The sequence below is a fragment of the Trichechus manatus genome, unplaced genomic scaffold (assembly GCF_000243295.1).
Source record: "Trichechus manatus latirostris isolate Lorelei unplaced genomic scaffold, TriManLat1.0 scaffold00097, whole genome shotgun sequence".
In the NCBI taxonomy this organism is placed as follows: Eukaryota; Metazoa; Chordata; class Mammalia; order Sirenia; family Trichechidae; genus Trichechus; species Trichechus manatus.
In genome coordinates, this window is record NW_004444033.1 from 4181510 (window position 1) to 4199870 (window position 18361).

The window sequence follows — 18361 nt, forward strand, 5'->3', positions numbered from 1 at the left end:
GAGGGTTGACATGTTGTGGGGTTGTTAACCAATGTCATAAAACAATATGTGTACTACTGTTTCATGAGAAACTATTTGTTCTGTAAGCCTTCACCTGGAGTACAGTAAAAAAATAAGAAGAAGAAGAAAGGAGAGAGAAAAAACAAAAACAAAAACTGCCCCCCTCTCCCCTTTTTATGAAGCAGACGATATTAGGAATGGAGCTCTCCCAGCCGCGATTCAACCCCTTTGTCTTTTAAGTGAGGAAACCGAGGCTCAGGTCCCTCCACCGCTTCCGGCTGAGTCAAGTCTGGAGCTGGAACTAGAGTCACAGCAGAATGCAGAGACAGCAGAGATGGGGAGAGCTAGCCAGTACCTCCAGGGACACAGTCAGGAGGATGGGCAACATGGCGGCAGCAATGATCACTTCCAAAGAATCAGGAAAAATTTTACTGCAGAGGTGGCACTTTTTTTTTACAGTGATATTCACAAAAAAACAAAACATACAGTAATTCATCAGTTTCTGCATGTACAAATCAGTGACGTTGATTACATACTTCAATATCAATCATTGATTCAATCACTCTTGCTATCTTTTTCCAAATTATCCTACCACCATTAACATACACTCAGTGCACTCAAAGCAAAAACTCCCCCTTTCCTTCTCCTTCCTGTTCCTGGTAACCACTAATTACTTTTGGTTTCTATATATTTTCTTGTTTCTTGTAAGTGATAGTATACAGTATTTGTCAGAGATGACATTTGAGCTGGTAATGAAATAACCTTGGAGTTTGCCAGGCAGAAAGAAAGTAAGTTTAGAATATCAAAATCTGTGGCCCTGAAAGTGTGACTGTGGTACTGTAGATTGTGAAGTCCAGGAGGAGTGTTTCTCAGACCACAAAAGATTACATGATATTAATGTAGACTGGTTAACATTTATCCAAAATGGTAATACCAGTACAGGTCTAGCGGGCACGGTTTCCCTGAAGCACGACAGCCTCTCCCTGGGCTCCCTGACCCTCTGCCTACCCATGCCGGGTCCTCCTCCTGGTGTTGGGTTCACTGGCCTCACTCAGGCCCATTGGTAGCTGTGCCTAAGCCTGGCCCTCCAACTCCACACTCAAAATCTTCACTTGAGTGACCTTCACCACCAGCTGTTTTCTTCCCTCTATCTTGCCCTGCTGACACCTCTCCACCCCTCCCATCCCCTCCCTACAAGACTTTCGCCTCTGGTACCATTTGTCCCAGTGGTTAAGCACTTGGCAGCTAACCAAAAGGTCGGCGGTTCGAACCCACCAGTGACATAGGGGGAGAAAGATGGGGTAGTCTGCTTCTGTAAAGCTCATAGCCTTGGAAACCCTATGGGGAAGTTCTACTCTGTTCTATAGGGGCACAGTGAGTCAGAATTGACTTGATGGTAACGGGTTTTAGTTTTGGGCTCTTCCTTTGTGCTACCTGGATCCTATCCATCCACCGACATCAGCCTTCAACTGGAAATAGTGGTTACCTCCAGGGAGGAGAACTGAGAGGCTCTGGGAACCAGGCTGGAAGGGAGACTTTTCTTCACTTGTATGGCTCTTTGTACCTTTTGAATGTTGAACTGTGTGGATGTACTATCTACCAAAATTAAATGTACAGAACAATGTTGTCTTCTCTGTGGATTCTTTTCTGATTACTCTAGGAAAGAGTGAGGCCTTTTCCTTTGGCCTCTTGTTCACCACACTGACACTTTGTGAACCTATCAGTGGTATTGGCCACTTTTTCCTGTGTAAATGTCTGTCTGCCTTCCCAGATCATAAGTACTTTAAGGGAAAGAGCTGTATCCCCCATAGTATCTAGATTTGTATGTAGTTAGGTTCTTACATTAAACATAAACTGTTATAATATCAAATGAAAGTAGATTGTGATAAATTAAAGGTGCATGTTTGCAAATCTAGAGCAACCACCAATAAAAAGCAAAGAGGTCTAGCTAATAAGCCACTAGTGGAGATAAAGTGGAGTCACAAAAGAAAAACAAATTCTCAATCCACAAGGAGATAGGCAAGTAGGAAAAAGGACCAAGGAACAGATGGAACAAATAGAAAACAACTTGCAAATGATAGAATTAAGCCCAACCATACTGATAATCACATTAAGTGGAAATAGTCTAAATATCTCAAGTAAAAGACAGAGATTATCAGACTGGATAAAAAACAAGTCCCAACTATGTGGTATCAACAAGAAACACACTTTGACTATAAAAGCATGGATAGGTTGAAATTAAAAAATGAAAAAGACATACCATGCAAACACTAACTATAAAATGTTACCTTTTTGATTAAGAAATGTAAGTGTGCATGGAAGCAAATGCTTGGCGTGTGTCTGTACATGCTGATTTTGCAGAAAAAAACACACCAGAAGGAGAAATAAATACAATGATTATCCATGGGAGACGACAAGACAAGAGGGGAAGGGTTGGAAGTAAAACTTTTCTGAATATACCCTGTTTTATATTTTCAGCTTTGTAATCATGTAAATGTTTTGTGTATTTTAAAATAAAACTACATAAAATCCTGTGCCTTTTCACAGCAGCACACAGATATTCACGTGGTCAATCCACCATTTTGAACACAACAGGAATGAATAAGCCTAAGTATATATCAAGTTGGTGTCATAACAAAAAGAAAAAAAATATTTCAAGTGACTTTAGATCGTAGTATTTAGAATACATATTCTTAGTGGAATTTTTTTTAAGGACAAGTAAAGCTGCAAAGAAATCTTAAACTTTACTAGGTAGTCTTACTGTAAGGAGTAATATTGGTATTATTTCTTTGAAACTATTTTGTATATGTTAAATGATAAAGTAAATAAGTAATTGTCTTAATATGATTGGGAACTAATATTTTCAATGTAAGAGAAAATTGACACAAGTACAAGTAAATAAGTGAAGATTAAAGCTGAATTGGAAATATCAGTATAAACTCTTTGTTCTTTTCAAAAATACGTATTTCCTAGCACTGTCCATTGAAAATGACAACTCAGTAGCAACGATTACTCCTAGTGATCATTTAGACAATCTATGGTCTATAAATACCATTGCCCACTAAAAGGAACCAGGGCTTTTTTATCGGAATGGCCCATTGCTAGTACAGGTAGTCCCTGACTTACGACGAGGTTCTGTTCCAACGACTATGTGGTAAGTTGATTCTGATGCAAGTCAAGTACTTTTTTTTTTTTTAAGTTTTTTAGCAATTATTATTGCCTTTTACTACCAGTGTCTTTATAAATCCAATCTTTATTTATCTTTGGAGGTTGGCATGAGAATGATAACATCAGCAAATTACACGCTGCAACATTGTATGCAGTACGTATTACTAACGATAAAAAGGTACAAAAAAAAAAGGGATGGTCCTAGGTGTGTTTTGTTGTGACTAGGATACGTTGTAAGTTGGGGACGACCTGTATATGGCAAGAATGAGCCTGAGACACCTAGTTTTGCTGGAGATATCTTCTTGTTACAGAAATCTAGGAGGCTATGAAAGACACATGAGCCATAAAGAATACATTAAGAAGAGAGAGAGAGCCCCCCAAAACAAGCAAAGAAATCTATATTGACCACCTGAGTGTCTGCGTGCTGCCGTGGAAAGTCACGGAAGCACAGCTACGTTGTCTGGTGCCGCCACGTTCGAGTGGTTTCTAATCTTAGCTGGGTCCTCAACGCCAGTGTTTAACTTTCTTGGTTGCTCTTGTTTAGTGCTTTCTCCCTCAACAAGGCCTGTTCCACGCCTTCACTATTCCTCCAAAGCTCCCTGTTGACTGCTGGGCCCTGTGTTTCAGCAGATGACTTAGTCTTCTGCCTCACAAAGAAAGCAAGGACAAACCCGCTTGAATTCTCTCTCCCTTCTGAGCCCCCTGCGAACACTCATGTCCACATCCTCACCCGTCCTTGCTTCTTCCCCTCCAGTTTATCTCAAATGTGGAGGTGCCCTACCTCCTTTCAGTCCTTTCCCATTCCTGTGTTTTCTCTGCTCCTTGGGACACAGTAACTACCCCCTTTTTTTCTGGTAGCTTCAACCTCTCTCTACTGGCTCCTTTCTAAAGACCTATAAATATTTTCAAAACTTCATCTCCAATACCTTCTACCTCGACCTCAAGCGCTCTCTAGCTATCACAGCCTCTCTGTTGTTTCCTTTTTATGCATTATTCTATAGTTACCTCTGCTTTCTCATTGCCCCTTCATTCTGCTACCCCTTGAATTCTGGCTTATGCTCACATCATTCCCCGGAAACTGTTCTGGCAAAGGTCTTGCTTAAGGCAAAGCAAAAAAAAAAAAGACAACTTATTACAAGAATACTCAGGAACTTATGAAACCCAAGGACAGGGATTCTGTGGTTCTCGGGAATAGAACCAGGAACTAGAGCACTGTGGGACCCTGGGGAATTCTCTTTCATATGTTTCTCTGTGTGTGTTTGCCTCTCTGCTTTCTCACCATTGATGGACTGTCTCTGTTTCCCAGTTCATTTGGTGGAAAATGGCATCCACCTACAACTCTCAGGGTTACATAAACTGTAGACCAAGTTCAGTAAGAGAAAGACAGAGATCTCAATTTCAATCCAAAATCTCCATGAAAGCAGCTGATTGGTCCAGCCTGAGTCAGGTGCCTGCTCTGGATCAATCATCTGCGGCCAGAAGGCATTGTAGGAATATGGCAGCCTTGGGGACCTCAGTGGTGGTCATAGATCTTTTCTCTACAGCTCCATCATGAATGTGGCTCAGCTCCAGCATGCATCCAGTTACTTTGTCTCTTAACCAACATTCTAAATTCCTGGGACAGAGAATACACTTGGCACAGCTTGGGTCAGGTGACCACCCCTGGACCACTCAGCAGTGGGGAGGGGGTCAGGTTCTGAAGTATATACATGACTGCTGGCGGCCATCTCTATGAAAGGAGAAAGTTTCCAGAGAAGGAGAAATCTGTTGAGCTGGTGAGTCACACCCAAAGCTGACTGTTTCAAAATATTTGCTTAAGAAATAAATGAAATAAGTGAATGATCTCATTAAAAAAGAGCAACTGAAATTAATTCAAAATAGACCAAAGACTTAAATGCAAGAGCTAAAACCCTAAAACTCTTAGAACAAAATGTAGAGGTAAATATTCGTGACCTTGGCTTGGCGATGGTTTCTTAGCTATGACACCAAAAGCAAAGGCAACTAAACAAAAGTAGGTAAATTGGATCTCATCAAAATAAGACACTTTTGTGCATCAAAGGACTTTATCAAAAAAGTGAAGAGACAACACACAGAATGAGAGAATATATATGTAAGTCATGTATCTGTTAAGGGTCTAATATCTAGAATATATAAATAACTCTTACAACGCAACAACAGAAAGAAACAACCCAATCAAAAAATAGACAAAGGACTTGAATAGACATTTCTTCAAAGAAGATATTCAAATGGCCAACAAGCACATGAAAAGATGCTCAGCATCATTAGTGTTGTTGTTATTGTGTGCTGTTGAATCTATTCCAACTCACAGCGACCCCATGTGACACTGTGGAACTGCCCCATAGAGTTTTCTTGGCTGTAAATTTATGGAAACAGATCACCAGGTCTGTCTCTCATGGAGCTGCTAGATGGGTTTGAACCACCAACCTTTCGGTTAGCAGCTGAGTGTTTAACTGTTTACACTACCAGGGCTCCAAGGAAACCCTATAGAGCACAGTTTTACTCTGTACCACATGGGGTCACCTTGAGTTGGAATCCACTTGACTGTAATGTGTTTGGTTTTTTGGTTTTGGTAGGGAGATCAGAGTATCTTTCAAGGGCTGATAGTAAGATGGTATAGAGAAAGTATTTGGTTGGGGATCTGAGACTACCTGAAACCTGCCTTGGCCAGTTATTTCTCCTTCCCACGAGGTCCTGGGGAAAATATATGTACAGGGAACAATGACACAACCAGGCAAAGGAGTACTGTATATTAGCTGGATATTTGACCTCAAACATCAGTGCAGAAATCAGAAAAGCTAGGCTGGATTCTGATGGTTTCTATTTTGCCCCCATCAATGCCTAAATCTGAGTCTTAAAACTTTATTCCCTAGTGGGACAAACAGCCACACTCACCAGAGAAATTGGAGAGAAAGAGGAACCTGCATCTTCTTTGCCTCAAGGCTGGGTTGTCCCAGGACTTCATAAACCAAACCAAAACCCATCACCATCAAGTCGATTCCGACTCATAGCAACCCTATAGGACGGAGTGGAACTGCCCCATAGGGTTTCCAAGGAGCAGCTGGTAGATTTGAACTACCGATCTTTTTTGGTTAGCAGCTGTAGCTCTTAACCACTGCACCACAGGGCTCCTAGGCCTTCATAAACCAAAAAAAAAAAAGCAAACCAAACTCATTGCCATTGAGTTGATTCCGACTCATAGTGACCAAAAAGCAGTCGTTCAAACAGAACAAGGGATGCTGCATGGTTTAAAATCAGGAAAGGGTGTGTGTCAGGGTTGTATCCTTTCACCATAGTATTCAATCTGTCTAAAACCAAAACTAAACCAAACCAGTTACCGTGAAGTCGATTCTGACTCATAGTGACCCTACAGGACAGAGTAGAACTGCTCCATAGGGTTTCCAAGGAGCGGCTGGTAGATTCATACTGCCAACCTTTTGGTTAGCAGCCAAGCTCTTAACCACTGTAGGGCCTAGCTATCTTGTGGGAGAGCCAAAGAGGCCAGGATGCCTCTGAGTAGGGCAAGGGCAGCCATTGTTACTGCTCAGGATATACTGAAGGATGGGAAGGAGACCACACCCACTTGTGCTGGAACCTTTACCTTTTACCTTTACCTTTTTCTATCCCTAGAAACTCATGGTGACCGTACATGTGACAGAGTAGAACTTCTCCATAGGGTTTTCTTTGCTGTAATCTTTATGAAAACAGGTCACCAGGTCTTTCTTCCATGGTGCCACTGGGTGGGTTTAAATCACCAACCTTTAGGTTAGTAGTTGGGTGCAAACTCTTTTTGCCACCCAGGGACCACATGGGGTCCCCATAAGTCTGAATCGACTCGTAGGCAATGGGTTTGTGTTGTTTTGGTTTTTATCCCTAGAAAATGTGACTTTTTCCACATTCTCCAATTTTAGCAAGATTTTCTTCCTTTTTATGTGTATCTGTGTGTGTTGGAGGGGGCGAGTTGAAACAGCTTGCTCACCGTTCTGACTCCACTTTGGGAGGAGTAAACGAGGGTGGAGAAGGGAGGAGCCTTGAGTGCCCTCTAGGGGCCGGTGGGTCAACTCCTGTTTGGACTCCCAAATGTATCTGCACTATTCTGACCTTAATGCCTTGCTCAAAATTATCAAAAGCTATCTGTTGCCCACTAAATTAAGAGCCAATTCCTAAGCCAATCCGTGAGAACTTTGTCTTAGTTATCTAGTGCTGCTATAACAGAAATATCACAAGTGGGTGACTTTAACAAACAGAAATTTATTTTCTCACAGTTTAGGCCTCTAGGGGAAGGCTTTCTCTCTCTGTTGGCTCTGGAGGAAGGTCCTTGTCTCTTTTGAGCTTCTGCTCCTGGGTGATCTTCATGTGGCTTGGCATCTCTCTTCCCCCTGCTCTGCTCGCTTGTTTAATCTCTTTTATATCTCAAAAGAGATTGACTCAAGATAATATCCTATGCTAATCCTGCCTCCAAAAGGTAGGCAGTTCGAATCCACCAGCTGCTCCTTGGAAACCCTATGGGGCAGTTCTAATCTGTCCGATAGGTTCACTATGAGTTGGAACTCATTTGAAGGCAGTGAGTGTAATCCTGCCTCATTAACATAACAGAGACAACCCATTTCCAAATGGGATTACAACCACAGGCATAGAGGTTAGTATTTAAAATACATATTTTGGGGGGACACAATTCAACTCATAACAACCCTCTACAGCCTGACTCAACATACTTTTTAAAAATTGTTTTATTATGGTAATATATGTATATATATAAAACAAAAGATTTGTCAGTTCAACATTTTTTACATGTACAATTCAGTGACACTGCTTACGTTCGTTATGTTGTGCAACCATCACTACTGTTTCTAGATTATTCCATTACCAGTAACAGAAACTTAGTGGTCCCTAAGCAATGTCAACCTGCCTTTTTTATGATTAGGATGACTTTAGGATTGTGGTAGAAAGACGAGTATAGGAAAAGAATGCCAACTTTAATCATCCAGTAAAGAGATCAGTTGGAGCCAATCAAGAAGGGATGGAACCGGGTGGAGGTTACCAGAATTTCATCTACCTCATAACTTTGTCAGTGTGTCCCATAGGTTCATCAATGGGTAAGGCATCACTGGGATCTAATCTGTAGGGTGGGGACTGAGAGAAGCCTGTTGACTTGGCATCTATATAAAAGAGGCTTGGTGCATTCACAGTGGTGGGAGAAGACTCTCTCTGCTGCATCTTGGCCAAAAAACTTTGACCAAAAGCTAACCTGAGCCCACTGGAACCCCATTTTCCTGTGAAGGTAAGCCCAGTTGGCTTGGGCAGTAACCTTAATTTGACTGGAATGGTAAATCTTTGCTCTTAGTGGGTAAATAAATATCTTTTAATCCTGAGAAGGTTTGGAATTAAATATGAGGATGGTGAGATAAATCATACCATAGTATTCATACTTCTGTGTTAAGCTTAGCAATATTCAGTGTAATTTGGTATTTAAAATGTTTGTGAGGTTTAAAGAATTTTTCAGTTAGAGAATCTGATAAATTTACCTTGTAATTCCATTGTAAAACATATAATTGAGCAATTGGTTTTAGACTTGGTATTACAGAATTTTACTAGTTTGCAAAACAGTATTGAAAGAGACCCTGACGTTCACTATACAGTATTTATAAGTTTAATGTATTAGATTTATGAGTTATTAAATCAACAGCCATTCACTAGACATATGACTAAGAACAAGTAACTTAAACCTCTTGTGCTTTGGTTTTCTCACTGTAAAATGGATATAATAGTATTACCCATCTCATAAGATTGTTGGGAGAAATTACTGAGTTCACACAAGAGCTTCCAATGGTGCTTGGCTTTTAGCAAGTGCTCAACAAATTGATTGTTATTATTATAATTTATTGTTTATATGAAGAGATTTTGTTTGTTAGATCAGGCATCTGAGGACAGTATTTAAAAAGTAAAGCAAATATATTAAATTTATAAATGCTGTTTACAATGTTTAAACCCATTTTCCTTGATTCCAATTCATAGTGACACTAGGGCAGAGTGGAACTGCCTCATAGGGTTTTTTAATTTTTTTTATTATTGTACTTTAGATGAAGGTTTACAGAACAAATAGTTTCTCATTAAACAGTTAGTACACATATTGTTTTATGACATTGCTTAACAACCCCACGACATGTCAACACTGTCCCTTCTCAACCTTGGGTTCCCTATCACCAGCTTTCCTGTCCCCTCCTGCCTTCTAGTCCTTGTCCCTGGACTGCTGTGCCTCATTCGTCCCATTTTGTTTCATGGGGCTGTCCAATCCTTGGCTGAATGGTGAAGCTCGGGAGTGACTTCACCACTGAGCTAAAAGGGTGTCCAGGGGCCATACTCTCGGGGTTTCTCCAGTCTCTGTCAGGCCAGTAAATCTGGTCTTTTTTGTGTGTTAGAATTTTGTTCTACGTCCTTCTCCAGCTCTGTCCAGGACCCTTTGTTGTGATCCCGGTCGGAGCAGTCAGTGGTGGTAGCCGGGCACCATCTAGCTGTACTGGACTCAGTCTGGTGGAGGCCTTGGTAGCTGTGGTCCATTAGTCCTTTGGACTAATCTTTTCCTTGTATCCTGTTCTCTTTATTCTCCCTTGCTCCCGAAGGGGTGAGACCAGTGGAGTATCTTAGATGGTTGCTCACAGGCTTTTAAGACCCCAGATGCTACTTACCAACGCAGAACATAGAACACTGTCTTTATAAACTGTGTTATACGAATTGAGCTAGGTGTTCCCTGAGACCCCATAGGGTTTCAAGGCTGTAATCTTTACAGGAGCAGACTGCCACATCTCTCCACCTTGGAGTGGCTGGTGGGTTTGAACCACTGACCTTTTGTTTAACAGCTCAGCACTTAACCATTGCACCACCGAGGCTCACTTTACAATGTTTAGGGAAAATTATTAACAAGGTTGTAAATGAAGCAGTTTGTTTAAGGGTGTCAAACAACAGTCCATGTTATATATTGAATATACCATAGACTGACAGAAAAACGAACAAATACGTCTTGGAAGAGGTACAGCCAGAATGCTTCTTAGAAGCAAGGATGGCGAGACTTCGTCTCATGTACTGTAGACATGTTATCAGGATGGACCAATCCCTGGAGAAGGACATCATGCTTGGCAAAGTAGAGGGTCAGTGAAAGAGAGGAAGACCCTCAACAAGATGGGTTGACACAATGGCTGCAACAATGGGCTCAAACATAACAGTGATTGTAAGGATGGCACAGGACCGGGCAGTGTTTTGTTCTGTTGTACATAGGGTCACTATGAGTCAGAACTGACTTGAAGGCAGCTAACAACAGCAATGTGTTCCAAAGGAGCCCTTGTGGCGCAGTGGTTAAGCACTCGTCTGCTAACAGAAAGGTTCACAGTTCGAACCCACCAGCCGCTTAGTGGGAGAAAGATGTGGCAGTCCGCTTCCTTAAAGATTACCACAAAACAGGACTCCTCCATAAAGATTACACCCTTGGAAACCCTATGGGGCAGTTCAACTCTGTCCTATAGGGTTGCTATGAGTTGGAATCGATGATATGGCAAGGGGTTTGGTTTTAATGTGTTCCATTTGTGTTGAGGATGCATTAATCAGTCTCCTGTCAAGAAGGATGGGGCTCCTGTTTCCAAATGTATCCTCAGCACCTGGGCTTTTAGTACATAATAGGTGCTCAATAAATATTTGTTGAATTGATCTAAAATGTCAGTTGAAAGACTGAAAGACTCAGACCTTCAGGTTAACAGTTGAGCCCATAACCACTGCACCACCAGAGCTCCTTCAGAGAGAGGAGGGCCTCTTGAAAATGATTGTTACAATGTTCTAGATTTTTAAATAGGTAAGATTAGTGAATTAATTAATTAGTCTTTTCCATCATGCCAATTCCCCTTGAGCATAAACAAACTCACCTTGGCATTTCTAACCTTGTCACACACTGCTTCCTTACACAGACCCCTTGTCTCCGCAGCCCTTGAACGCTCTCCCCAACTTTTAGGGGAATCCCCAGGGGCATTTCCATGTGCTCAGGAACAGTGATTCATGATCTTCATCGTGACCACACTGCCATCCATCATACTTGTATTTTGTACCAAGCAGTTTACATGATAAATGGTAATTGGGAATAGCTAATAACACCCAGCACTTACTGTGCACTTCCTGGGTGCCAGGTCTGTTCTGAGTCCTTTAGGCATATTATCTCTTTTAACCTCCTTGTCATGGGTGAAGAGACAGAGACTTAAGGGTCAAGGGACTTGCCAAGGTCACACTGCTAGCAAGTGGCACCACCAGGCCTTGAACCAGGCAGTGTGACTCAACAACTCATGTAATGATGGACCTTGCCTGCCCAGTGGAATGCTGTGGCCCCTGACTGCATGTGGGGGTGGGGGCCCCGGGGCTACTGCTCTCTGTGGAAATGTGAACCCTGCCCCAGTCCAGCTCTGATGTTCCCAAAGATGCAAAACTCCCTTTCCAGTAACTAGTTGCCGTTGAATTAAATTCTGACTCATGGCAATCCCATGTGTGTCAGAGTAGAACCATGTTCCATTAGGTTTTCTTTCCTTTTTAAATATTTTGTTGTATTTTAGGTGAAAGTTTACATAGCAAATTAGGTTCCCATTTAACAATTTTTTATACAACTTCTTCCATGACATTGGTTATATTTTTCACAATATGTCAACATTCTTATTATTTCTATTCTTTTTGTTCTATTTCCATCAGTCTAGCTTCCCTCCCCTCCTCAGCTTCTCATCTTTGTTTTAGGATAAATGTTGACAATTTGGTCTCATATAGTTGATTAACTTAAGGGAGCACAGTATTCATGGGTGATATTTTTTATTTTACAAGCCAATCTAATATTTTGATGAAAGGTGACTACTGGGAGTACCTTCAGTTCCAAGTTCAAAGGGTATCTTAGGGCAATAGTCTTGGGAGTTCCTTTCGTCTCCATTGGTCCAGAAAGTCTGGCCTTCTTTAGAAATTTGAGTTTTGTTCTACATTTTTCTCCCATCCTAACTGGGACCTCCTATTGTGTCCTTGGTTAGAGTGGTAGGTAGTGGCAGCTGGGCACCATCTAGTTTTTCTGGTCTCAGGCTTGAAGAGGCTATGGATCTCATGGGCCATTAGTCCTGTGGACTAATTTTTTCCTTGAGTTTTTGGTTTCCTTCACTCTCCTTTGCTCCAGACAGGAAGAGATCAATAGCTGTATCTTAGATGGCCACTCTAAAGCTTTTAAGACCCCAGACGCTACTTACCAAACTAGTATGTAAAACATAATCTTTATGAACTCTGTTATGCCAATTGACCAAGTTGTCCCATGAGATTATGGTCCCAAGCCTTCAAACCTGGTAAACCTATCCCACGAGGTGTTTGGTTATGTCTTGGTGGTATCCATAACTGTGCCTCCTAAGTGGTTTAATATATATATATATGAATATATATGCTGCAAATATAGACATGTATATACATACGCTTGCAGATACACCTGTACATGCATACGTTATATACATATGTGTTTTCCTATACACAAATATGCATATATGTCTACCTATGTAACCACACACATTTTATTGGTAGTTATCGTTGTTGCAAAACTGTCTGTTACAGTATTTGCTGAAGTTGTCCCTTATTCTTGCGTACTTCTTGGTGTCTTCTTTTACCTTGGAGAAGTTGTGCAGACTGCACCCATATTGGATATTGCCTTTCCCATCACCAAAAATAACAAGTGCCTACTATCTAGAAAGTAATTCCCCCCTTCCCCTCCCATCCCTAGTAACCATCAAAGAATGTTGCTTTCTACGTGTATATCTATTCTTGACTTTTTACAGGAGTAAGGCCATACAATATGTCCTTTTATGATTGACTTATTTCACTCAGCATAATATCCTCCAGATTTATCCATGTTATGTTTCATGGACTCCTCATTGTTCTTTATAGTTGTGTAGTATTCCATTGCATGTATATACCATAATTATTGTTTATCCATTCATCCATTGATGGGCACTTAGGTTGTTTCCATTGTTTTGCTTTCGTGAATAATGCTTCAACGAACATAGTTGTGCATATATCTACTTGTGTCACTGCTGTCATATCTCTAGGACATATACCCAGGAGTGGGATTGCTGGATCATAAGATATTTCTATTTGCAACTTTTTGAGGAAGCACCATACTGTTTTCCATAGTGGTTGTACCATTTTACATTCCTACCAGCAAGGTATAAGAGTTTCCCATCAGGTTTTCAGGGGCTGATTTCGTGGAAGTAGATCACCAGCCCTTTCTTTCGAGGTGCCTCTGGGTGGACTCAAACCTCCAATCTTTTGGTTTAGCAGCCAAGCATGTTAACCATTTGCACCACTCAGGGACTCCAAAACTCCCCTGAAGTTGCCCAAATAGTGCCAGGTTCCCTTTAATCCTTACGAGGCTGGAGCCTTGCATCTTACAAGTAGAGCTGGAGGAAAGCGGGCTGCTGCTCTCTGGGACTGGAGGCAGTTTATCACTTGGTCCTGAAGAATTCTTGTGTAAGTAGACCCTTAGACCCTGCCTTATCCAGTCTCTCTGCATCCCCATCTTCCCTCCATGCACACAATTAACTTAAGTAGTGAAGACTACCTTCCATAGCTGAAACCTTCCTGGAAGCTGACTCCTACCAATTGTTGCTTGGAGAGTCTGTCCCACAGTGAGCAAAGCCACGTCACACAGACCTGAAGACTGGCTGCTCAAACTGAGGCCCACTGCACTGCTTTACTTACTAAATACACTGGGCGACTTTCCACCTCTACCTGGTGCTCAGTCTCCCCCAACATCTTTTCTGCCTTTCACCTTTCTGCTCTATGCCCACCCTTGAAGGCCACATCAAGGTACATTTCTTGTGAAATTTCCCACATTGCTTCAGTTCTGGTTCCCTGGCACATTTCCTATTTGTTTCTGAACTCATTTTGGTTCTTAGCACATATTACACCTTTTTATATGAGGTCAGTCCATCAAGTGACCATCAGCTTACTGCAAACAAGGCCAAGCTGGGGATCTCCTCCAGTGTCCAGGCTTCAGAGCCCCAGCCATTTCTCAAGGCTTCATTTTTTTCCTTGCTCTGGGCCCCAGGGTTAAACTAAGTCATCTTTTGTTTCTTTCTTAATGCAGTCGCCATGTACCCCTTAACTTGTAGGGTTTTCCTCCTGTGCTTTGCTGTCTACACTTTCTGACTCCCTTGTGATAAAGATGATCACCGGAACTTTGTTGGGATCCAGTTCTCCCTTAATCTATTAGGATGGATTTTTCTACCTTTTTTCCAAGAATGATTCTAGAATCTTAGGTCACCAGACTGAAGAGCCTGTCACAGAACACCTGGGGTTCACAGGCTCATTTGTCTTGAGAGTCATTTGCATTTCTGAGGAGAGGACACAGGGGTCTTTCTTTCAGTATGTATTTATTGAATGTCTACTATGAGCCAGGCATTGCACTACATGATTTGTATATAACCATGAACAAGACACAATCCCAGCTCTCCTGGAGCTTCAGAATTGTGAAGGATACAGAGATGTAAATGGTTTGAGAAATGCTGTGGAAAAAGACAGCAGTGCTTTCAACTTTTTGCGACTGTAATCCAATAAGAAATATGTTTTACATCATGATCCAGTACAAACATGCAGACTTATGCACATACGTTTATATATCTGAAATACAAGTTTCACAAAACAAGAGCCTTACTAAGTAAGTTTCATGCACACTGATATTTTCTATTTCTTTTATGAAATGTTGGTCATGATCCATTAAGGTCATTTTGTGCTTCATCAGCTGGTACAGACCTGCAGTCGGAAAAATCCTGGTAATGGCTAGGAGCACGACTCTGAGGTCAGGCTAATGGCTATCAGACCTGGCTCCATCTGTTACTGTCTGGGTTTGGGCAAGTAATATTTAAAACGGCAACGATATAGTAGCAGTTGTTGTTAGTTGCTGTTGAGTTGGCTCTGATTCATGGCGACCTTGTTTACAACAGAAGGAAATGTTGCCCGGTCCTGTGCCATCTTCATGATCATTGGTATGTTCGGGTCCATTGTTGCAGCTATTATGTGTCAATCCATCTACTGAAGGTTCCCCTCATTTTTCCTGACCCTCTGCTTTACCAAAGATGATGTCCTTTTCTAGCGACTGGTTTTTCCCGACAATGTTTCCAAAGTAAGCGAGTCAAAGTCTCACATCCTTGCTTCTAAGGAGCATTCTGGTTGTATTGCTTCTAACACTGGTAATAGTAGTAGTATTACCTATCTCATGGACTCTGCTTGAGGATTCAAGGGGAAAGGAGATAATATGTGTAAAGGGCTTAAAATACACCCTGCCACATGGTAAGGGCTCGATAAATGATGGTGGTAAGTGTGATGATGGAAGGACGAAAGCACTCAATTGTGGGGATCAGGGAAAGCTTCCTGGAGGAAATGGCATTGATGTTGAAGGAGTATGTCTTACTTATCTAGTGATGCTATAACAGAAATACCAGAAGTGGGTGGCTTTAACCAACAAATTTATTTTCTCACAGTTTAGGAGGCTGGAAGTCCAAATTCAGGGTGCCAGCTCTAGGGGAAGGCTTTCTCTCTCGTGTCAGCTCTGGAGGAAGTCCTTGTCTCTTCAGTTTCTGCTTCCTGGTTCCTTGGAAATCGCCATGTATCTTGGCATCTATTTTATCCCATCTGTGCTCACTCTCTTGCTTGTTTAATCTCTTTTATGTCTCAAGTTGATTGACCCAAGACACACCCTACACTAATCCTGTCTCATTAACATGACAAAGATAACCCATTCCCAAATGAGATTATAACTACAGGCATAAAAAAAAAACAACCAAACCTGTTACCATCGAGTCGCCCAACCATATAGAGGTTAGGATTTACAACACTTGTTTTTGGGGGACACAATTCAATCCATACAAGAGTAGTAGGAATTATTCAGGTGAGGATTTAAGCAAGTGAATGGAAGGAGCAGGGAGACATGAAGAAAGTTCTAGGCAGAGGGAGCAGCCCCTGCAAAAGTTATGAGGTGGGAGAACTTCCTGCCCTATACCACCTGAGAGTATTCTGGTTTGGTTGTAGCCTGAGAGAGAAGTGTGTGACACATGAGGTGAGAAATGACAGCACGGATGAGGTCCCAAAAGGTCCCAAAGCCACCTTAAAGATTTTAGACTTTAACTTAAGCTCAATGGGATCTTATTAAGAGTCCGAAGCAGGGCAATGACATGATTTACTTTTTTGAAAGACCCTTCAAACTAGAGTGTGGAGAATGGATTGGAGAAGGCAATTCCAGAGGCAGGGAGGCCATGAAGAGTCTAGTGAGTATCTTGAGGAGAGATGACAGTGGTCTGAACCAGGATAAGAAATGATGGAAACAACAGTTTTAAAGATCTAATTGGATGTGGGGACTTGAGGGAGACAGAGGAAGGAGTAATGACCATTCCCAGGTTTCTGGCTTCAGCACGTGGGTGGGAAAGCACTCACTTTCCTAGAAAATGCTGAAGAGAAAGACATTTAATTTGGATACATTGGATTTTGAGTAAATGGAATCTATTCTTAAAAATTAAAGTTTCCTGATTTTGTTAGGCTGTTTTCTGACTTGGTTTGGGATAGTTTGTAACTCCCTAATATAATGATTATTAAACTATGGTGTGCATAAGAATCACCAAGGGAAGGTCAAGGAGGCTTGTTAAAAATGCAGGTTCCTAGGCTAGCAAGCCAAGATTCTGGAGCATCAATTGGGGCCGAGGATTTTAATAATCAGGTGCTTCTGATGCAGGTAGTCCCCTGACCACACTTTAAAACACAAATAACGTTGATTGCAGCAATATTCACAACAGCCAAAAGGTGGAAATAACTTAAGTCTCCATCAACAGATAAATGGATAAACGAAATGTGGTATATCCACATAATGGAATATTACCGAGCCATAAAGGGAAGTGAAATTCTGATACAGGCTACAACAGAGACAAATCTTGAAAACATTATGCTGTGTGAAATAAGTCAGACACAAAAGGACAAATATTGTATGACCACTTATATGAAATTATCTAGAATAGGTAAAAGAATAGAGACAAAAGTATATTAGTGGTTCTCAGGGGTTAGGGGAAGGGGAAATGGAAGTTATTCCCCAAGGGGCACCAAGTTTCTGCTTGAGATGAAGTAAAGCTTTTGGAAATGGATAGTGGTGACGATTGTATAACATGGTGATTGTAATTAATATCACTAAATTCTACACTTGAAAATGGTTAAAATGGTAAACGTGTTGATATATGTATTTCACAATAACATTTAAAAAAAAATCAATTTATAAACAAAAACTTCCTGTGTCTCTAATAATAGATTGTTTTCTACCGTCCACCCCTCCCAACTTCTCAGGCACCTGCTTGGGAGTTCCTACTGCTTCTGACTCCCACCACTATCATACAAGGTCCATGAGGGCGAGGACATTTTCTTGCTAAAAACTGCATCGCCAACGCGTCCAGAACAATTTTTGGCACAGACAAGCCCCTCTAGAAATGTTCGCTGAACGAATACATTAATGTCATTAATGTGCTTCTTTGTACTTTTGTTTTTAAATATCCGGGCAGGCTTTGAAATAGGGAAGCAAAGGTCATTCCAAAGAGGGTGAGGATGCGGTTGGCCAGGCAGCGCGGAGGAAAATGCGAGGAAGCCCCTTTCTGTTTGTCGAGGAACCTTCGGGACGTCCTAATTCCCGGGACTGGGGGGCGAGAAACGTTACCATCTCCAGATTAGCAACCATTTTGGTCTGCCTGCGCCACTTCTCCAGGTCGCCCACATGTCCCTAATCCAGTTGCTTTCGTGGTTCCGGCCCCATCCAAATCTTCTATGCGAAATGGGAAGGTGAGGAACCCGCGAAGGACGCCAGGAACCCTCGCTCACAGACCCCTCGGGCCGGCGCCGCCGAGCGGCAGTGCCGACCTCCTCATCATGGCGGCCGCCAGGCGGGGAAGCCGAGCCGTGCGTCGTGTGCGTGCCTGCTCGGCCTCCCCTCCCCCTCCTCGGCGGCGGCGGCGGCGGCAGAGGCGGCAGCGCTCGCCATTGCCGCTGGTGGCAGGAGGCTGCGAGGAGCCGGCGCGGTCGCAGTCTCCACGGCGCAGGCCCACGGTAGCGCAGCCGCTCTGAGGTGAGTGCCCTACCGCGCAATCTCCAGCTATTTCAG

The 18361-nt window shown here is 42.2% G+C and overlaps 1 protein-coding gene across 3 annotated transcripts in view; it reads left to right on the forward strand.

Annotated features, from left to right (window-relative positions):
* The first annotated feature begins 18202 nt into the window (after positions 1 to 18202).
* NRF1 (nuclear respiratory factor 1) overlaps positions 18203 to 18361 on the forward strand; it is a 160167-nt gene continuing 160008 nt past the window's right edge. For 2 of the 3 annotated variants that reach the window (XM_023737100.1, XM_023737101.1), the window contains exon 1: positions 18240 to 18325. The gene's annotated coding sequence lies outside the window, so the exon portion shown is untranslated. Of the gene's footprint in view, positions 18326 to 18361 lie in introns of all 3 variants that reach the window. The other variant, XM_004382662.2, reaches the window with a different exon arrangement.